Genomic DNA, 23,403 nt, shown 5'->3' on the forward strand with positions numbered 1-23,403 from the left:
AATTTAAACTTCCTCTAAATTGATACAAATTATATTTTTCCCTTAAAAACATCTCCTTACCTAATTAATTTTATTTTTAGGAAGAGGACTGCAGCAACCAAAGCTCAGAGTATTTGCCTCTTCCACTGAATAATCGTTACAAGTTTTAAATAAAGAATCAAGTGCTGGAGCCAAAGCACACTGAAGTCAATAGGAGTCTTTTCATTTACATCAACGGGCTTTGAATCAGAGTCTAAATTCTAACTGTTGCTGAACATATTTACAACCACAACATTACTTGGGAAAACAAAGGGAGAAACAAAGGTTCTTAGATGGTATGACCAGTATTATTGCACATAAAAACTAGGTCCTGTGAATATCAGCTATATCACTAAAAAATAATCAATCAATTCAGCTGTGCATGCAAGGATGTATATAGCTAGCTAATATCTATCAAGGCCAGAAAACAACTCATGCTGATGCTTCTGAAACCACTGCCAAAGAGGAAGAGATATTGTTAGCATCAGTGCATTCACATATCAAAATTAGAAGCAGTATTATTTTAAGCAAGTTCTAAATTACCATTCTTCTAAATTATAGCTGCTACAAAATGTCTAAACAAAATGTCTAAAAGTGAATTGGTGTTCATTGTTTCCAACACTGATTAATCAGCAGTAGTCACACTGTGCTTACTGCATGCTAGTAGTATTCATATGTCTGATTTCAGTTTTAGAAACTGCAGTGAACTTACTAAGTCATTTTCCCATCTGTAATATAGAGTGTCTAAGTAATACAGAGTACAGAGTGTTTCCAGCTAAAAGCTATCTGACGCCTGTGTTTTGAAGGTAAGCTGAGGAGGTCTTTCCTCATTCCCTACCTCAGATATGTAATACAATAACAGACATTACACATTACAGTGACATTCCATTATGTTGCACAGCATCATATATTCTTAGCTCCTGAGGGAAAAAATGACCAGTGGAAATTGAAGCTAGCTTGTGGACTTAGCCAATAATCCACTGGATCTCAGACAGGTTTCTCAGCCAGATTCTGTTCAAACAGATATATACATATGAACACCTATGTAACCTTGAGTTTAACTGATTTTTAGTAGATCAATATCCAATTAAAAATGCATTTTCATCCTGCCACAATACTGCAACCAAAAATGGGCTATGCAGTACCCATAAAAATAGACTGATTTCAGTGGGCCCCTTCTGAAACCTTTGAAGACATTACCCGCTCTCAGAGAATGTTGACTATCTGGAGAATGACTTATTATATCCTTATCAAATTTTAAATATCATGCTGTTAAAAATATTAGTCACAGGAGTTTGACAACAGGGTCGCAGTAAACTTGTCTTGTCTTGAACATGGATAACCCGATACATAAAACTACGTCTCAGTTGGTGGATGGCATCCAGTGGTAAAAGCTGAGCAATAAAAGTTTCCTCAGAGCATTGGCAATACCCTGCCAATAGATATACTGTACATGTCATTTAAGCCAGCTGAGTACTGCCTTTCCTCTCCCTCCCTCCAGTTTTTCCATTCCCCAAGGGGCAATCCTTTGGCGAACAACCCATTTAAGTCAAACAGCTATCATGTAAAAGCGAAGATGAGCAACAAAGCACATCCAAGGGAAGCAAGTTAGGATCTAGGCCCTGAGGTTTGAAGAGGGGGGGGGCTAAAGAAACCGAGCCAAAGAAATTCTAAAAAGGCACTTTTTTAGCTTAAAAAAATAAGATTAGAAACCAGCTTGTATGAGCCCAACTGTGATTAAAAAAATAAACCTTTTATAGTTAAGACAGGATTTTTTTTCTTTTTGTTCTTTGACTTTTCCTTGCAGAGAAAGAGGCTATCTTCACTTAATCAGAGCAAAGAAAGAGTGGCTGAGGCAGAGGCAGCATCATGTGGGTGAAGGTCAGGCCAATTTTCACCCATGTGATGCTGCTTTATCACTCATGGAACAAAGATTAAGGCCTTTCTTTCTTTATCCTTTTGTGCTTTCCCCCATTACTTTAACAGATCTGAACAAATCCCAGGCAGTTCATCCAGAAGTTCCTTTTAGCTACATTTAGTTCAGATCCTCTAAATTCCACATAAGACTTCATGCTATACCAACATAAAGAGGATATAAAACGCACATGCGTAGGGAGAAAAATGTTACAGAAAAACACAAAAATCATTGCACAGAACATGATGACAGCAAAGGCTTTTTCAGCTGCAAGAAACTAGGCACATCCAGAAATCAGAAATATCAGCTTTCCTATGCCCTTATTTATAAGGAAATATGCTTTCCTGCTACACCAAAATGATGCACAAATATTGACATCAGTTAAGATGATGCTAACATGGTAAATCTCTAGCTAAGCTCTGGGGTTCTAAAAATAAACCACAAACAATAACAAACCAATAAACACCATTAATGCACAGTCCATTGCTGCCCATATGCAGATGTAATATGCTATAACACAAAAAAATGAGCTAACAATGTATATGTTTACATACCTTATTGGCAGCCAGGTTACTAAACCATATTATTCCAGAATTGTATCAATTGCAGAAATAAGAGAGGCTGTAATTTTTATGCAAAATACAGAGAGGATTGATCGAAAGGGCAATTGTTTGATTTGACTCTGCATTTCAGATCTGTGGTTTTATTCAGGTAGGGTTAAGCAGCCCTTCATAGCTTGCTATTTATCTCCATTTCAAACCATAAGGCTTAAGGAATGGCTGTTGATTATCATATTTATTTCATTTATCCAACTCTTGATATTTTCAAATGGTTAGTACAATATGTTGAAATAAATAGCAATCAATTACATAATCGTGATGACAAGAAGGTGTATTTATGTGACAGGTCCTGGCTATCCATAACATTTGCAGTTTGCATAGACTAATTCTGTAATATTTTACATATTAAAAGATAAGAAAAACAAAGCAGTTAAGCATTTTGTGTTATTCATATTTATCAGAGTAAAATCTTGGCCTCACTGAAGTGAACAGAAATACTGTCTGACTCCACTGGGGCCTGGTTTCACCCACTGCTTGTAAAGGAAATGGTTCAGAGAGAGGTCTTTTTTACGTAGAGTAATTTTGTGATGTGTAAACTGCTAATGTAACTGAGAAGTCAGCACAGAATAATTTAGGGTGGAAAAGACCCTTAAGATCATCAAGTCCAACCATCAACCTAACACTGCCAAGTCTATCACTAAACCATGTCCCTAAATACCACATCCACATGTCTTTTAAATACCTCCAGGGATGGTGACTCCACCACTTCTGCGGGCAGCCTGTTCCAATGCCTGACCCCACCCTTTCTGTGAAGAAGTTCTTTGTGATATATATCCAGTCTTAACCTGCCCTGGTGAAACTTGATGAGGCTACTGCCTTGCATCCCATCACTTGTCACCTGAGAAAAAAGACCAATACCTTCTTCGCTGCAACCTCCTTTCAGGTAGCTGTAGAGAGCAATGACGTCTCCCCTCACTCCCTTTTTCTCCAGACTAAACAGCCCCAGTTCCCTCAACCACTATTCATATGTCTTGTTTTGTAGCATGTAAAAACTGCTTCAGTAGGATAATATATAAATGCACTCTTGCTCATGGTAATAAGAAATTAATAAATGTCGTTATACATACATTTATTAAAAGCATAGTATTCATATTGCTTATTCCTGAAAAATCTTCATATTAATGTTCAAGATTTCTGATGAAGCCCAAATCATTGTCATCATCTTATAAAACCAGAAGATACCAACAGTTTTTCAGATCGTTTTCAGCTTTAGCCAGAAAATGCAACAAGTCCAGAAAGTCTATTTCATGCACTCTGATAAACAGTTTGGTAACAAAAGCTGGAAGAACCTCTCATATTCCTACTTAAATCCCACCTCCTTTCTTCATGGAAGAATTTTGAAATGTGTTTCCCTCTGGCTATTTTGGCAGACTATAATTCTTTTTATTTTCCTTTCAGTAGCAGGTGGCAATTTATCATTCTTTCTATGACTCTTTGGTTAGATATTTGTAACAAAGATTAACCATCTTTCAAAACAGGTAAATACAGATGGAAAACTAGACCTTTCATAGTTTCTAAAAACTCTGATTTTCAAGCAATGTTTTTGTCTCAACACAAGCAAAGGGCTAAGAGCTGTGGCTGCAGCCAATGAGACATGACACTGGGAGCGAGGGTTAGTCACTGTAAAGATGTTTCTGCCCTCAATCCGCCCAGTCCCTGTGTGCTTTTCATCCTCTATTGGAGGAATATAAATTTGAGTAAATGCCATGTGACAGTGTGCCTGCTGTGGAATTTATTCATTTTTCTTGAGTAGGAAATCAATTAGTAATTACTTAAGGGCAGTCCTTATAGGCCATCTAGGTTGGCCCTTAATTAAGCAACAAGACATGACAGGCAATGTATTTCTGGGCAATTTAGCACATCTCTTAGGGAGTTTTTAAGGCATGAGGCCAAAGGTCAAGTGACTTTAGCCACCTGAGAAGTGCAAAAATCCCTTAGAAATGCACTGTCTAGAGTGACTTATTGCTGTTATTAAATGGAATTTGTGAATAAAACTAAGAAAGAGTGTCAGCCCCAGGCATGAATTGGACATTATTAACATGGATATGACATTGTTGACAGCTAATCTAAAGCTCCATTTGTGTCCTGAGCTCTAGAGCTATTTCTTTATACTGTATATTAAAACAGGGAAGATACATGGCATTCTTCGTTCACACTTTTATCGGAGCTGTCCAATAAGAACGAGGGACATAGTTCTCTGAAATTTGCATTGTACATCACATTTTTGGGCTGTAATACAACAACTAAACCTCGTATGCCTAGCATCCCATTTCTGGATCATAACGTAGAAGTCTCCTGACAGAACAAAACTTCCTTCCTAGAATGCAAAATCCCTGTTCCTGACACAATCTCCCCTGCAACCTGAGATCTGCTCTGAATTTGTCTCCTCGTGGCTCAGCTGCTTCCTCTGTCCCCTGCTGCTCAATGTCCCTGACTGTGGATGTCAATGCACCCAGGCTGAAGAAGTGTACTAGTGGCAGTGCCATGTAGAGATGGATAAACAGAGCCAATTTCAAGGTCTTCCTCTTACATATGGTTTTGTGTTTTTTTTTTCTTCCCCATCACAACATGAATGGCAACTTTCCAAAGTGCATACATTCTAAACACCTTGCACTGAACATGCACAGTAACACTGCCAAAGTAGTGCTTGTTTCCTGAAATTTGGAATTGAAGAAAAGAAACTGAACATCTGTTGTAAATATTATCTTTCCCCAGACTGACTGTATATAGATCTACATATTTTTGCTTTGCTTGTTTCTATTGGCTTAATTTGTTCTTGGGTTTCTTGGTGTGTTTGTTATTATCCTTACCCTAACGCATGCTCAACCTTTTGTCGGTTCTGTTTGTTGATCTACGGTAACACCCATTTCCAAAGACCAAAGTCTTGCCTTGAGAAGAAAAGCAGCTGGGTCAGCTCTGAGCAGCCCAGCTCTAGCCTTACTCTGACCAGCACAGTTTTCTTTTCTCCTTAGTTTCTTTCAGAATTGCTGGAAGGCTGCACGCATGTGATCTCGAGTTGCCTGGGGGTTTCCAGCTGCCAAGGGATTTTCCTGTTGCTGATTTTCAGTCCAGAAATGACATGCATCTTGTCGACAAGGCTCACTCTTCCCTAGGAATATAACAGCCTATGTAAGCGTGCTGTATGTGAGCGCTGTGCTGGCAAGAGCAGGTTTTCTGTCCTGCAGGACTGCAGTGCAGCCACGCGCGAGTCCAAGGAGCATTGCTGCATTTTCCAAGAAGCATCATATCTGTGTAGCATGTGGTGTCCAGTTCTTCTGCACATTCACAAGTACGTCTGATATGCTATGAAAGTAATGGATTTATTGTGCATACCTCAAATATTTTAAGGGTATGTGAACACACATTTGCTCCTGGGAAATCCTGGCCAGAAATACAGAAGTACTGATGTGGAGTCTCTGCTTAGGCATACAGGAACCAAAGTAGGTTAATCTAGGGCTGTCTATGCACACAGATAATTTGGGGGAATTGTTATAGGATTACAATGCAGAAATATTTTGTATATTTCCTGAACCTATCTTAACCACAAGGGAGCATCTCAGTTGTGGTAGTCCTGGTGCAAATAATGGTAAAAATGGTATATATATGGTATAGCCATTAAAAAATGGTATAAATGGTAAAAGTGGTTTAAATGAGAAATTAGAGGGTTTCAAAGATACATTTTGAAAATTATTTTTAATTATATTTTAGACAGTAGTGATCCATAAGGGTGCATTAGATCTTTTTTTTATTATTATTATTATTTATTTTTTTTATGACCTGATGCACTGTTGTTTGTGCAAAGTTCCATACACTGCAGTTTGAACCAAGTAACCTGAAATGGAAAAGTAGTCTGTACCAGTCTAGTACCACTGTACTAAGTGAAAATTTCTTAAAATTGCTAATAACAAAAATTCTGATATCATCTAGGCACAAGGCCATACTATTAAGTCTGAGCTCAAGAATCCTTTTTAGTGCAACATTAAAAGCAAGTTTTCCGGACATTCTGACTGTCCTGAACTGTTTTACTGTAAAACAGATGGAGACATTATGACATCATCTTATTAAAACTGAAATAGAGACCAAAAAAAGTATGTCATGTTCACATATCAATTAAGGACCATTTTTTTCATTGTTCACCTAATAGAACAAGTAATAAAAAACTTAAAAATCATAATGACCATAAAAACATTTCGTTGTAATGAAACACAAGAAAGCTAATTAGCGTCTCACATTTGTGGTTTGGATCATGCTGAAGGTGATATTGAGCCACAAGAAATGACTAACGAGTTGTGGTCTGCAATCCAAGATTTCCTGAAAGAGCAAACAAGTAAACCATTAACCCATTAACCATCATAGTAGCAAACCCACTATACCTGCAGCAACCACTATCACCCCACATGAGCTAAGGCAAGTGTTCTAAGACTGCTTGGCATTTGTCTGAATTCAGCATTACCTGACAGTTCTGATCTATTTTAATCATGATCAAAAGGATTAAAAAAAAAAAAAAAGGAAAAAAAAAAGAAAGAAAAAAAAAGAGGGGTAAAGAGAACATGCAGTTCAGAGCTCCTCACATTTTTCTGTGCATTGCCTCCTTGCTGTGTGATTTTTTTTTTTCTGTTTTAGCTTCAGTATTGCTGCTGCTACCTGACTACACTGATGCATCCAGACCTGCTTCTGTCCATATCTGATCGGCCATGCCTGACTGAGATGTATAAGAGCCTTCAGCAGGCATAATGACTGCCTGCTGAATCAAGCAGAAATTTCAAAACAAAACAAAACAAAACAAAACACTTTTTTTATATCTAAATATTTTCTTTAGAGGGGCTCACAGCAACTGTTGAGCTCTTACAATACAATCTCAGCAGCTGAGCCCCCTCCCCTCTCCCTTGTCTTTTCTGGCACTGGGTGCAGGCAGCCCCAAAGTTCAGGTCTGGCATCTAGAGACCATAAGCATGGGCAAATCTGGATGATTTTCTGCTATTTTTCACAACAGAAAGAAGTGTTAACATAATACAGCCGTTGTCATGAAAGGGCATTTATCACAGGTCCCTTTTTAAAACAGGAAAGTTCTTAGTGAGTGATTGAAGGATTTCAGACCATGATATTTACAGTTAACGTAAGCTGTTGCTTTTAGTATGAAAGCCAATGTAAATTCTGCCCCTTTGCTTTTATAATCTCCTGTTCTTTTCAAAAGTAAATTATTGAATTATGGTAGACAGAACTATAGAAAAAGGTAAGAAAAACAAGCAAAAAGCAAAACAAACAAACAAACAAAAAGTAGAGGAAACCATTACAATGTGGAAAGATATTGCGGTCCTGGGTTGAAAGAGAGAAATAAATGTAGAAATGCTGTGGAAAGCAGAATCAAGAAAAAATTACCATAACAGAAAAGTGGTGAGAGGAAGGGAATTAGAAAGCAATGAAGACCAAGTGAAAAACAGTTTGTAATTCTGACAAAGATGTGGAAATGAGAACAGAAGGATTATTTTTATAACCCAATAAAATTAAGTATTCTCTCAATTATTTTGCCCTCTAAAATTATACTTTATGCTATCAGTGAAGATATTTATCATGAATATCTGCTATACGTTTCAGTATCAATACATCTCCAACACCTTGAAACTTCCAGTTGCAATGCATCCGGACTAGAATCAATATAATAGTAAAAAAGAGGTTGAACACTTCATCAATCTCCTGCTCATATTCACTCTTTAGAAAAGGCCTATTCTAGTTTGTTTCTTAACAGAACTATGTGAAGAACAGAATTTGCTGTCTCAGAAGGAAGACTAGATGAAATGAGCTAAATATCAGTACTCCATATAGCTGCGTGTACAAAGCCTTGTTTATTGCCAGCTTAATGTAAGGGCTTACTGAAGCATACACACACACACTTCTATATATTTGATACATATTCTACTAGGTGACATAGGTTGGCACATATACTGTAGCATATCAATTTTATTAAAAGTGTTTCTGCTATAGTAACATCGGATGTGCTGGGGACTATAAAAGATACTTCCATATTTTTGTTCACCTGCTATGGTCAATTCACTGGATACTAGAAATACTTGCAGGAAGGTATATATATGTGACACAAATAGACATGTGAACACTGACATGAAAGCTAGTGAGAATGCACAATGGAAACTAAAGACCACTCATTATTCATTACTTATTTTAATTCATATTGAAGCCACATTGGTAGCTTTTTTCCCTTGCATAGTATTAAGGTGTTAGAGAAAAATCTGTGTGTTACTGTGGGGACAAAAACAAACAAACAAAGAAACAAACAAACAAAAAAAAAAAAACAAAAAAAAACAACCACGCAATAACCAAAGATTGTTGTTGCCATGATTTTTTACTAAGTGATGTGAAAGAGATACGTCTCCGAACTTGTATTTAACTACAGAGAGTTTACACAGCTTTTAAAGACTTCTTTCTTTTTTAATAGCACAAGTCATGCTCCTTCGACTTCAACACGCACCAATTATTTGTACTAACTCTATTTCTCCTTTGAAACACAAGCTGTGTTCAGAAAAGATTTCCTGTCTCTGAAGATGGCTTGTTAAAAACAATAGAAATGCACTGAAATTAATTATTTGACACTTCTTTTCCTGATATCTTGCAAAGAGTAATAATATCCATATGTGCTCTAACACATTTCTAAAACATTTTTTCACTGAGGCATGCAGTTTTGTATGTTAACAACTCTGCATTTTAATGAAGCAAACATTATCAATAAAGAATGGGTCTACATTTTTCAAGGAGCATTTGGACATCACTGACTTTATTTCATTTGGAATTTCTGAAGACTTTCCATTGAGGTAACATTTACTTTTGAGGTGTGTAATTGGGACTCAGCATGCTCTGTGCTGTACTCTTTGATGTTCAACAGTGCTGTTTAAAGAAATGAGTTAAAACTGGGAATCCAGTATCTGCTAGGAAAATTCTTAAACCCACGGGATGACTGCCTATTTTTTCCTTCCCTTTTTGTGTGTGTTTGTAGCCTTTTTCTTTAGGATTCCTGAACTGACATAATACAAGCAAGGTCCCAATTATCTGGATAAGTAAGTCAGGTTTTCTGCTGGGATTAAAAACACCTAATAAAGCCAGGCAACCAGTCAGTTAAATTCATACTCAGTGGAACTGCAGTGTTTTTGGTCTGGGGATTTTTCTTTCTTTTTTTTTTTTAATCCTTTCTTTTTTTTTTTTTTTGGGGGGGGGGAAGAGGCTTTTTTTTTTTTTCCTTTTTTTTGGTTTGTTTTGGAGTTAAACAAAAAAAATAGTCTGATGAGCTATTGGTACCTCAGGAATATGATACCTCATTATTTTTCTGCTTCTGGTTGTAATCATTTGTCTCTTTAAATTGACATCAGATGAGGCCACTAAGACCCTCACATCAAAAAAAACCTTGAAACTCCTTGCACTGTCTTCAAGGCTTATTTTATACTTCCTAGTTTGCTTGTTTTTCATAAGGTACAGTATGTAATTTGGAGTCAATTTCCTATATTATGGCAACCTAATCATCTCTGTCCCTTCTATTGCCCCCCCCCAAGGCAAGCTCCTTGTGCACAATAATTTTTCCTCTGAGTAGGTCTTTCATTACCATAGGAGAAGAAAGAGATGCAGCCCAGAAGCAGTAGATGACAACCTTTTTCAGGCTCCTGAGATGCTGTTTTCATTCTGGGAGCTGTTTCTTAGTTTGTCCTTCTGTATTCAGTTACCTCATCCCAGGTCTGTCTACTGTATAGCTTGGACCATTCCTCTAATAGCAGGCTCAAGGGAATCATCTTTGGGTTTTATCTCACTTACTCAGCTTCTAGTCATGACTACTGTGCATCCTAAGCTATCCCACAGGATCTACATTTTTCCTCTGCAAAACGTGCTTTTGCTCCCGCATCAAAATCAATCACAGATCTGGGGCCCCTGAGGGGTACATCTTATCCCTTTTCAGAATACTCAGAAAATGATGGGAGGAGACTGCAGAAAAAGATCACCTTATCCATCTGTTTTACACAGATGTTCTCACAAGGGATGGAGGCCCAATACCACAGAAACACACTGGTGAACTTGGCAAGAAGTCTCCCTAGGAGATTCTTCAGGAAGCAACATTTAGATAGAGCTGCTTCCCAGAGTAAAGCTACAGTGACAAATTAAACAGGAGATGGCCATCTCTGAGGTGAGGTTTTCACGCTTACCCTCAACCACAAAAGAAAACATAGCTCATCTCATCTGAAATTTTCTGTGGCAACTCACCTGATCTGATTGAGATGGTCCCTCCTTTACCATAAAGTGTCATTTCAGATCAAGAAGCAAACAGACCTTACACACTTCTCCCTTGAAAGGGTGATATCCTTAAACCAGCACATGCTGGTCTTAACATTTAGGTCTGGCAGATCATTTACTGAAGAAACAATATTGAAATCGTGAAATAAGTAGTTAGGCAGAGGGGAAAAAAATTTACATGGAATAAACGGATCCAAATTCTGTCTCATGCACTTTATTCCAGGAGGCTGTACAGTGCCCACTGCCCCACGGTGTCCCTGTAGGAGTGTGGTTGTCAGTAAGACTGACGTTTCTTGCAACTAGAGGAAGGGCTACTTCTGCAGCATTCAACAAGGACACAATGTCTCCCACATAGTGTCTGCAGTCTGTTAGTCAATGACGTCCCAGCTCAAAACCTTATGAGAGATCCACTGCTGTGAATAAATTCACATCAGTGTGCTCTGCTTGGCCTCTTCTGCACATCAATATGGTGTCTCTGAACATGTTTTTTCACTGTTGTTATTTCCAGGCAGTGAACCACACTCACGGATTTCAATAAGGCGGGCAATTAGTGGCATGCTTCATTCTCCTCTTGGTCAGCACAAGGATTCAGGAAGGGTTTTCTTCCTGTCATTTGCTTTCTACAAGCAAGACCATGCAAGAGTCTTCCCATCACTTTCAGGGAACTGTTACAGAAAAAATGGTGCCTGGCAGTTGGATCTAATCTCTATACCTTATCATTTATTTTCTATTTTGGAAGCATTTCTGAATCAATTTATAAAGTATTTGATGCAGCATGCTCTATAACACAATGTTATATTGGTTCTGTTATTCAAGTTATAACATTTGTTATAAGGTAATACATTATATAAGAATAAATAATCTACTGGAGTCTACTGATGGCAGAGTGCAGGGAAGGCCCCTCACCACATAAAATGTGGCAACTGTTATGGTTAAGTCTGCAAGGAGTTTCTGTTTCAAGAAAAGTTTTCTAAATGGTGATAACTTTCTAAAATGTTCCCCATTTTTGGTTGTAGATTTGGCTGTCCAGGTGGTGATTTTTTCTGAAAGTTTGAACAAACACAGCTTAGCTGCTAATAGCTGAAATATAAGTAAAAAATATTACTCTATTTAAAAAATGCAGCCTTTGGTACAAATAGAATCACAGTTGACGTGACTCTGGTATGAACACTGTGTTTGGAAAGGAAATAGTCTTCACCAAGGGATGTGAACAGTCTCATTCCAAAGGAAATGGTTTTGATTTGTCTGAGGTTTTAAAAAAAATTCTCAGGACCTGATCTGAAGCCCATTGACGTCAAAGGAAAGATTCATAGTGACTTCAATGGGCTTGGGATCAAGTGTGAATGGAGCACGGGCAGCTGTTTGAGGCCATTGCATCATTGTGATCCACTTAGCATCTGATTCCTAGAATGAGTTTTAACTTGGCTTCTGGCTTTGGGATAGTGTGTACAATTGGCATATCCAAAAGTAACTGCAGGTGGAAAATCACTGATGAATAGTTTTTTGTCCCTGCATTAAGAGTTCCATCTCAAAATGAAGACTTGGTGACAAATTCTGTTACACTAACAGCAGAGTGGGATTTCAGGGTCATTTCAGACTCTTACTGATGCCTTGGCCAATTCCAGATTATTAATTTTCATAGTATCTGCTCATTTATCCGCCACCTGAAATTTCATTTGGGCAAAACTTTTGAGCAGGCAAAGGCTGCTGAACTGGACTCTGTGCTATATTCTGTAGTTCTATATTTTGGTGAGGTGAGCTGAAAAGAGGAGATTCCCACAGGAGGGCCAAAGACGCATTAAATTTATTACACTTGTGACTATGACTGTATGAGATGGTAGAGTGACTATGAATGTATGAGATGGTAGATCAGATATATAGGCATTCGATTAAGAAAAAAAATTTATACACTTAGACTTGAACAACTTCCTTTAGTGCCTATTAATGAGCGTAACTGATGCTTTGTTGTGAATATTCAATCCTCAGCAGATTGTGTTGATGCAAATTAATAAAATTACAGATATTCTCTGCGAGCAAAATGTGAGTAAAATAGGCTGCAGAAATATCTGTTTGGCTATATATTTTAGTATCTAAATGTTTTTCAGGTGGAGAAGTGTCAAAGCACTGGAATCTCCACCTGGGATAAAGTGTCTATGTGGGTAATGTGTCTTAAGTGCAGGAATTTCCTTAGAAAAGAGACCGTGTTAGCCTCATGAGAATGGACATACAGGCAGAGAAGAGACTGTTGCTTGAGATCCAACAAGATTTTTTCCACACTGTAATGTGGTCTGAGGTTGATAGGCAGCTGTGCTGAGGTTCATCAGCCAGTTAGCTGCTTTAGTTGACTTGTAAGGCTGGAAGCTGGGCTGGACGGACAGTAAGCCAAGAGCAAGAAACTGTGATTCTCCATGACAGAGAAAATGTTTCTTGCACGGAGTATATCTTGTCAGAGGAGGGATAACATAAGACAGAGAAAAAACCCTCACCACATCCCATTGTGATTACTATTTTTTCAAATTAACTGTCTAAACTGTTTAGCTTCCTTTAAAATCTGTATAGTGCATTGGCACCAACAATGACACTTAACCAGCTGTTGGAATGAATGTGCTAAGTTTCTCTTAAATAAAATAAACATTATCTAACTGACCAGAAAGACAAATAGAATATTTTCATTTATTACCAATCAATCCTTGATGTATTTCAAGCAGCAGTTAAAATTCTGGATTAATTACTGGTGATGTTGAAGCATAAAAGTAATAAAATTTAGTACTACTGGACAATTGCTCATTATGAATCCAATAATGATTTGTTTAATTATTTTGAATTCTAGTGCTGAAATATTTGACAGTACTGAGGATAAAAAAAAAAAAAAGTATCTGCAGAGGAATATAGATCTAAGCTATCAAAAGTCACTAAGTGTATATTTCTTATATTATTAGACTTGCCAATCTCATTGTTCAAATAAATACTTCTTGCAAAGCTTACTTTTATAACATTTTCTTAATCCTGACTGCTTATTTTATTTTCTTTTTCTACAAATGTAGAATCTCTACAAAGGACCTTGGTTCTGCACTTTTTCCAGATCAAATATACATAATTAAACGTTTTTTCTTGCATAGTACCAGTTATCAGAGTCTTATGAAACAAACACCTGCTGGTGGGGAAAGAACCCTCAACAGCAGAATTTTCAGAATTGTTTCATTCTATTCTTTTATTTTCTTTATTTTATTCACCTCTTAATAACTGACCTGCTGTCTCTTGGGACTAATAGTAACAATAACATTAAAATGTTTCGTATGATTTAAAAATTTTTGCTTTTAGACATTCCTTGCTAACAGTTTCCTCTAAGTGGATACAATCTACTGACCTGTATTGGATTGTGAGCTGAGAGTGATATCCTTATCATGTTGAATTTGTAGATATTCAAAAGGACTATAGTCACATCTTGTTATACAGATATGCAAAATTTAGGTCATAAGTTCTACTTGAACTGCATCATATACAGTTGTTCCAGACTCAATAACCAATTTAAAATTGAAAGTTAATTCATTACATTAGTAATATCATTTTGCCTATGGCATCATTTGTCAATGTTGCCATAAAAGACTAATGATTTGATAACTGAAGAGAATTTATTATAGTAGCAATTTGTACTATCATACTATAAATAAGAGTGTGTTGTCATTTCTATAATAAATCTGATTTTCAGTGGACTATTATTAAGTCATAAAAAATCACCCTGGGCTGAATTAGATCTATTGGATGTACAATAACAATAATACATTAACAAAATGTACATTTAATCCAGTGAGTAATATGGCTTTAAAAAAACCTTAAATGTGAATTAAATTAATCACAGGCATTATTTAAATAAAGATTGGAATATGTCCTTTGGATACTGTCTATATTTTAAAACAGAGGTCTATGAGTCTGATGCTGATCTTATTTGCACTGAGTAAATCATATGTAACTTCACTGGTGTCAAGAGACCTACTCTAGGGAAAAATGATCCCTGATGAAAAATATCAAGAACAAAATCAGCTGCTGGATATAGAATTATTCAAAATCAGCTGTGTAGGACGGGCTTAGGTAAGATGTAAGAAGCTGTCAAGCACTGTACACGCTGTCAGACTTCAAAAGACCTGTCAGAGAATAAAAAGGAAAACTATACCTAGGGAATGACACTTGGCAATTTCTGTTTAACCTTGGCCAGGTTGTATCCATACTCTGAATAGTTATCAGTGACGATAAGGATGTCAGCGTCTCCTCTCCCCGGACATGCAGGAATTGGCCAGGAGTGCATCCTCCTGGTGCCCCCTAGGTGTGAGCCCCAGCAAAATGGATAAGGTGGTGTGGGAAGGAGACGGGCCCACAGAGATGCTGAGCAACATCAATGCGGGTGGTGCACAGCATGTGCAATTTACTTACATGCTGTGGTGCACTGGAGGCATTGTGTCTCTCTAAGGTATAATCCCCTCCAGAGTTCCCCTCAGAGTGGTACAAATCCACATCACCCTTTAATTAAAACTGTGCCTAGGAGGTACAACTGAGCCTTTAGTATTGCCACAGGCTTTACATATACCTTAACTTGCAAATTGCAGATACAAGTAGTTAATTTAAGTATAAAATGCCTCTTTTTTAAAAGAAAGACCTTGATTTACACATGGAAGAGAAAGCAATTATGTTTAACAGATGTCACAGCTCATAAAGAATATTTGATAATAACTAATCATTGGGATAGAAAAAAATTAAAAAGGAAATTCAAGTCAGTTTGGAGCTGAGGTCAAAACCTTAACCTCTGCAAGGAAATTTTACTTCTACTCCTACTCTATTCTATTCTATTCTATTCTGTTCTGTTCTGTTCTGTTCTGTTCTAGTTTTTATACTATATGTATCAATGTAGTATAAAAATTATACTTTCCAGCATACTAAATTAAAAAATATAATTACATTACATCAACAGTTTAATCAACTATAGTCCTTTAAGTCAATCACAGCTGTGACTGCTGAGTACCTTGCAGGACTGTGAAGCATCCTTCACAATTCTTTAGCCACTGGATTTATTTTTTAATCCAGACTTCATATCAGTTTATTATCATCATATCACTGAATGAATGAACCCTAAGTGAATCTAATCCTGACATACCTCTACCCCTCCCTCCACCGTCACCATGCCAGTGCATTGGGTGTCTGTGTTTATAAATAGCATTTACCCTCCTAACCACTTTTCTTAGCTACTCCTCTGCAGAACGCAGAACAGCAGAAGCAGGACGCTCACAACAAGACTGCTGCTTGAATATCCTGCTCATAATCATAGACAGACACCAGGGTGTAAGTGACATTTTTATGCTATGCCAGTGCATATCATGTGTGCCTACACCGATGATCCAAACAGTATGGTATTTCCACTAGTCTGTAGAGTGTCTGCTTAGTTGTTATTCATTTTGTTTGCCCAGCTTTTTTTTATTCTACATTTTCTTCTCTTTCATCTAATAGTTACTAGCAAGTTTCAGTTTAAATAGGATTGAGGCCTGAAATACAAAATGTTCTTACTCTGCTACTCGATGTTTTTCATCTTTTAAAACACATATATCCAAAGATGAAAATGTCTTTTTTGGAGTCCACATCAAAAGAATGTTAGAAGTCATCAAAGAAAGTGGAGAGCAGAGCATGTGCTATTCTAAAGATGGCTTCAATCCTCTAAAAATTAGGGGTCTGGTCCTGCTGTCACTGATATCAGTGGGAAAATTTCCACTGACTCCAGCAGGTGAACAATCAGACCCTGTAATATTAAAACACTGATATTGCTAAGAGAAATGTGAAGGACATTTTTTAAATATACATTAAAATACAAATGCACACAACAGAAGCCTAAAATACTTGTGATGATGTTTTCTTAGTTTTCTGAGAGGAGAAAGTGAATTAATCAGACTTTGCACACAGCATACCGTGAGCTCTTCACCCTTTCTGAGCATCAGGATGCATTTTGTTTCTTTGCTTTTATCACAGAAAAGTTTCAGCTATAATGTTACAACTACAGATGCTGAAGATATGTGACATTTCTAAACTTCATTCATTTATGGACTTTTAATAAATGGTAGCTGTTGTTTATAGCTTATTATAAACTGTCGTATAGCTTATAATATACAGCAAAGCCAGTGAGGCATGGTTTCTTACAAAGAGGTCTCCTGCATCCTCTAGCAGATCCTTACCCTAACACCTTCCTCTCTCTCTCTCAGACCTCCTTTCTCCAATCCCTCTCTTGATCTAGCTGGGCAAGCACTATGTACTGCGGGCGGGCTGAGCAGTGTCCAGCATCCCCAGGCTGGTAGTCTGGAGAGCTTAACCAGGGTTCTGTCACAGCCTTTTCATTCTGTGGATGGGCCAGCCTTTCTCTCTTCAGATCAAGTGATAATGCTCAGTTAGAAACTTCATGTAACTTTGTATCCTTGAGATATCTAATTCTCAGACCACTGAATTACAAAGTTTAGAACACACAACTTCTTAATTTTTTTTTCCATGGCAACAACAGAGCGTGGCTCCAGTCTACCCTCCACATTTGCTCTTCCATTGCAAAAAGTAATTTTGCTTTAAACAAGTTACTTGGAACAAATTGCTAAAGATGGGCATTGGATGGTGAAGCCTGGTTTTCCTCCCTGTAACAGCCTACACAAAAGGCCAGTTATGATACCAGTCCAGACACTCAGCAGGGTACAGGAATAACTCTCACTCTGCATCTCAGAGGACAAGGGAGTGTCAGAACCAGGAATCACGCTCTTTCTGTGAATACACATGATCTATGAACACAGGTTGTCCCACCTTAATGGATAGGAAGTTCAAAGTGAACTTGTATCTAGTGGGATTGCAAGTCAGTGCATAGCTGTCCATCAGCTGTAGTTGAGTCAGTAGTTAATAACTGAGAAACCACAACAGAGCAAACAAACCAAAAATGAGCATAAGAACAAGGAACAGGAAAATGAGTTTTTGAAAGGCAGGATTTGCTGAATTCCACTGGCTACTGATTTGACACATTTTATATCTTAAGCCCCAGATGACTGGGTAAGGTTGAAAACAATGAGGATAGCACATTCATGCAAAATTGAGTAGAAAAAAATGAAATCAAATGATTTGAGTGCTTCTTCTGACTAGGGAGACTCCATATATTTATAAGGGGAATGACTGAATCTTCCATCCAAAAAAGAAATGATCTCTCATGGCATGCCTGACAATTTAGAGTCTTCTCAGGTTTTTGAATTATGCTACTGTCTGTAGCTGAAAATTGTTTGATAAGCATCACTAAGTGGTCTGGCTTTAAACCAAGCCTGTCATCTAGTGGAGTGCTATGCTATTCCAACTTTAACTAGATAACTGGCACACATAAAATAAGGAAACACAAATGTGACACAGCTGCAGCTAGTCTGGCGGAGCTAAAATGCTTAACAGTGTTTTATGCCTGTAATATAAGACTGCTTACTAGTGGGAGAATCCTAAGTGCAAAAGAGTGACAATCATATTGCCTTTGATATAACTGGTTATAAAAATGTTGGAGATATAGTATTTATGGTGCCTGCAGGTTGCAATAAAATGCTTCTTGTGTTATGACTTTAGCAGACATTCAAAATGCTGTATAACTAAGGGCAAACTTCACAAATAACTGCCCAAAACATGTGTAGCAGGCTAGGTTTGTAGCAGAGAATAGGTTAATGATCAACAGTTTACAGAAGGGCTTGTGACATAACTTAGACATTAAAGTGGCGTGTTGTGCAATCCATGTGCCCTTTCTGAATAAAGTATCTGAGTGGGCCAGGAAAACACAGTATATGTATTAAATTTGCTAAATAAGAGTCAGTGCAGTAAAATAAATAAATAGTGTATGATCCAAGTGCTTTTGTCAATAATGCATTGATTATAATGCCACCTACTGTACTAAAAATCTAATAAATACAGAATGTCAGCTGGATAACTAGAGCATAAGAATATGTTAAGTTCTGGCACTTGAGGCAAATATAAACAACCTTATTTGTGCTCTAGGAGTAAAAGATTTTCCCCTCAGGAAAAATATATACACGATCACTTACGCTACATTTTAAAAGCAGGTGCTCAGAAAAGAAATTGAGGGATCTGCTCCATTAATTATGGTCAGAGGGACTAATATGGGGAAAAAATCAATTGAGAGAAAAAAAGACAGATGGATAGAAATGTAAACTAGAAATTACTTGTTCAGCTGAGATATATATACACCGGAACCTGTTATGCACTAGGACATACTTTGTACTTGGTGTCTCAGGAAGTATGTCTGCAGAAGTGTAACTTGTAGTTGTGATTACAACACTGCCCAGAAAGTGCTAAAATAGCTGCCTGATATGGCATGTCACTGGGATGTTAACAGGCTGTGTTTGGACCCCTTTCTTTGTATCAAACTTAAGAATATTGTGCACAGTTGAGTAAATGCCTATGCACAGGTGTGATCTCCAGGGACAGTATCGACCTATTGTCCATGAAATGGTTGTAGAGGTTTTCTGAAACTAATGGTCCAACCTGGATGCTGATGTAACCTCTACAGCTCACACCAGACTGCACAGAAAAACTCAAGATCAGAAGGACTTTTCCCTGTCTGTACAAACCAAAACTGCATCATTTATTCAAAACACTAATAGCTGGCACAGAACTGTGAGCTGGCAAGGATAAAACAAGGCAAAAATAGCAAGGGTGGCTGCTGGCAACAACAGCAGGTTCCAGCCTATGGTTCAGCTAGCTGACTTGTTCCTGAAAAGATCATAACTTCACACAGAAATTCTCCCTGATATTTTTTGTAGCTGTTTCGCAGTGTCACCAGATATATTCAGAACTAGCATAACTTTTTTTTTTTTTTATTGGGCCTCCACGATAACCTTTGCAAAAACTCATATTTCCAAACTACGTCAAGATCTTAGGGCTACAATTGATAATCATTTGTGACTAGTCTGATTTAGGAAAGGACATCACACAATTAGGCTGTTGATCAGCTTGCAGTTTGTGACTGCTAAGCCTCTACCAAGACAGCATTCTCATTTTTATGACCCAATCTCCCAAAGAAGTCCAAGAAGCTGCGGGTCCAATTATTGACAAGAGCCTGATCCAGAAACATAAGCATTTAAGAAAGTGCAAAATTTTAAGCATTTGAGTAGTTCTATTGACTTCAGCCTACTCTTGTGTTGTGTTGGATCAGTCTCAGACTAGAACGAGGTATCTGTAAGAATGCAACTGCCAAATACTCTGCATATGCCCCTCCGTTTTGTTCGTTTGCACCCAAGTGTAATGAGTTGTGCACCTGTTTGGAAACTGGAGTGCTAATGTAAAACAGTGGTGTTTTGCCTTAACTAGAAATAAGTAGCAAATGTATGTTGGGTGTTTCTAAAGGCAAAGCATTCTTTCTCTATGGTTTTATGTTTACCCAATAATGATGCATTCCCTACATCTAGAATGAAAAAAAATGTAAAAAGCATGATGATTGTGCCTATTTGAACACACAGACATGAATGTATTTTAATGTTTAAGCTAAGAATAAGTTGTAAAACACAGACCAAAACCTGATTACTTGCAAGGATGGGTCACAGTATGTGGCTAAAGTTTAGGCAAGCACATAATTGTGTAATGAAATCACCTAAATGTATTGGGAAATGCATTTTCCTTTCACCCTTGGCAAAACTGATCTGCATGGGAAGAACTGGAATTTTATACTGAGGTTTTTACTCCTGTTTCCCCAGCCCTCTTCCATACCCTCCTGCCCTTTCTGCTGGGTCTACAGCTTTTACATGTCTCTCCATGACTCTCTTCCTTTTGTCTGCCTCCTCAATAGCTTGAGTCCTAAAGAAATGTTCAGCTTTGAAGACTGGCCTAAAAAAATGGTAATTTTCCAGACAAAGGCCAGGTGTTACTTCCAATTCATACAGTATGCATCTCTATTATCCTGCAGGTCAGCTCCCGCTGTGCCTGCTCCATGGGTGTTCTGACTGTGTAAGGCCTGTGAGATTTGCCCTATACGAGTGAACTGCAGATGGCACTTTCATATCTCCTGTTTTAGCAGCAGTCAATTTTCTAAACTTTCCTAATATCAAGCTACAAGGTGATTTCTGTGTCACTGCCTCACATCTTTCTCACGCCAACCAGAGGAGGAAACATAGTGTCCACCATGAGAAAATGGGGTCCAGAATGAAAGCTCCAGACCCATCAGCAGAGTGACCATCAGCACAGCTCTGACCTGCCCAGGCGCTGTGCCGAGGCCAGCTCCTCAGACTATCATAGCTCCCAGGGCTACAGGCTCTGCCACTACAGGGGGCAGGGATTTTGTCTCACTGTGCCTTTCCCTATTGCCTTTAGAGAGACGAAATATCAGTTCCCCACAAAAGAACTTCAGTAGGAGAAGAGGTAGGCCAGGCTTTGCAGAGTAAACTTCCCCAGGCACACCACACCACTTGCCTACGAGGGCTGTGCAGCTCCTGGATCACAGCACGAACAAAGAGCCTTGCATCAATTCGCACAGGCATCCAGCCACTTGCCAGGATTTCCTAACTACTTGTGGAGGCACGGTCATCTGTGTGGATACATCTTCCAAGCAAGGTTGGCCATTTCAAGCAAACAATGAGTTTTGGATCATTGTTTGCTCTCAGGAAAGATTATTTTTCTCTATTTCCACAATCAGGCTAAGATAAAAAGGAAAAACAACCCACCCTTTGTAAATATGCTGCATCCAAACGAAACTAACACATTTGGTTTCTGCCAGAAAATAAAGTCAAATTTCAGTTTCTAAATAAACTGCTTCTGAAATCGTCACTCTGGAATTGCTCCCTCTCCTGCACCATAATTGTGTGTCTTGGATGGAGAGAGGAATCATGTTAGAAAGGAACACTACTTGCAGCCATTTATCTGTAGTTAAAATCCATTTTTTTTTAAAGGTTTTGAATGCTGCTGAAATTCCCAAAAGTTAGAAGCTGAGATGCAATCCAGAACCGTCCTTTTGAATTCTTGTTGAACCTAATTCAGCCATTCACTTTTATGTCTATGATGATAATTAGGAATTGATCCCCCTTGTGCTGATGATAATGATAGAAAGCCTTAAGTCAGCTCAGCGATGGGTAGATCAGGCCCAGGCTACTTTACAGCAATATGTTATTTAAATTAAATGTCTTATTACACACCAGATGAACCTACAACACTATGTGATTGTGTCCAATGGAATGCTTGAATCATAACTTTTACCTGACATATCTAGCATAGGCTTAAAATTGTACATTAGCCATTCCTTAATTTTTAATTTGTTTTTATATATTTTCATTATGTGGTTTAACCATGTAAGTACAGTGAAATGTATCATGCTATTTAAAGGCTGAATAAGAAAAGAAAAATAAAAGAAAATGGAGAAAACAAGTTGTAAAACAAGATTGAAACATCAGAAACAAATAACTCATTCCATTAGAAAGAAAAAGCAAGAACCCAAATTATGCAGAAAGCCACTCAACACCAGCCGTGTTATGGAGAGGATCAAGGCAAGGCAAGAAAGGTGATGAAGTAAAATGAGTAATGAGGACTCTGTGGTTACACAAACTCAGTAGACATGGTGGGTTTCACATTTGTGAGAGCAACAGTGACTGGGTTCAGAAAATAAACAGAAGCTAAAGGTTGTAATTAAACTTAAAACCCAACAAAGCCATGCTTCATATGTGAGACAGACAATTGCTTTGCACTGCTCTGAATGCAGCTACTCACAGTTTTTGCTGAAGGGATTGAAGTGAGATGAGCAGCTGAGCCCAGAAGAAAAATCCACAAGTTCATAGTTCGATGCAACACTTGCATTGTCGGATCTTTAAGCCTGCATTTGGATTGCATTGCAGTCGAGGAAGCTAGCATGTGCCTTCACATGAAAGTGCTGAGCAGAACAGGAATGGACTTAATGGTCTTGAATGCTCTCCTGTGTTTCAAGTTTATAGCACTGAAAATGAGGATGATATCAGGCCTTTAGTTACACGGTTTTGAACATCTAAACACTATTTCACAACTTTTTTTTTTTTTACTTTTTTTTTCCTGTCCAAAATGAGTTTTTATAGTTTAGCCATTCATCTCATGAAGTGGGAATTTAACATGTCAATGCTGACAGACTGTTAACTATAGCAGCAATGATGAAGCTTCTATAACATTGACCTTTCAAAAAATAAAACTGCAATAATGATGTTGTTTCCATTAGACCTTTCAGATCACTTACAAATTATCTGGATCTCCTACTGTTTATTTGTTTTTACTTTAGATTGTTGCCCCAAGCATTTAAATAATTATAATAAAATAATAATAGAATTAAGATTAGATAAATTAAGTGGAAATGAAACTGAATACATTTTCCATGACAGCTGGCAAGTCCCATTCTATGACTGCTCAGAAACAAAACTGGAATTTTTATGACAGTAGACAATAAGGCGATCGTGTACAGGATGTAACCCAATGCTCAAGAGGCACAGTGTGCAAGTGACACATCAACAAAAACAGACTTGTTTCATTTATGTACTGTTAATTACCATAACTTACATAATCATG

At 37.7% G+C, this 23,403-nt stretch overlaps 1 protein-coding gene across 7 annotated transcripts in view; it reads right to left on the reverse strand.

Moving 5' to 3' along the window:
• Nucleotides 1–279: 279 nt before the first annotated feature.
• The window catches only part of LOC308199573 (uncharacterized protein), a 132,089-nt gene continuing 108,965 nt past the window's right edge, over nucleotides 280–23,403 (reverse strand). For 6 of the 7 annotated variants that reach the window (XR_013954706.1, XR_013954707.1, XR_013954708.1 and 3 more), the window contains 2 exons: nucleotides 22,585–22,807; nucleotides 280–6,864 (listed from right to left, as the gene is read on the reverse strand). The gene's annotated coding sequence lies outside the window, so the exon portion shown is untranslated. Of the gene's footprint in view, nucleotides 6,865–14,332; nucleotides 21,595–22,584; nucleotides 22,808–23,403 lie in introns of those variants that run through there. The other variant, XM_080603929.1, reaches the window with a different exon arrangement.

The sequence above is a fragment of the Anser brachyrhynchus genome (assembly GCF_964034855.1).
Source record: "Anser brachyrhynchus genome assembly, chromosome: 9".
NCBI classification, from domain to species: domain Eukaryota; kingdom Metazoa; phylum Chordata; class Aves; order Anseriformes; family Anatidae; genus Anser; species Anser brachyrhynchus.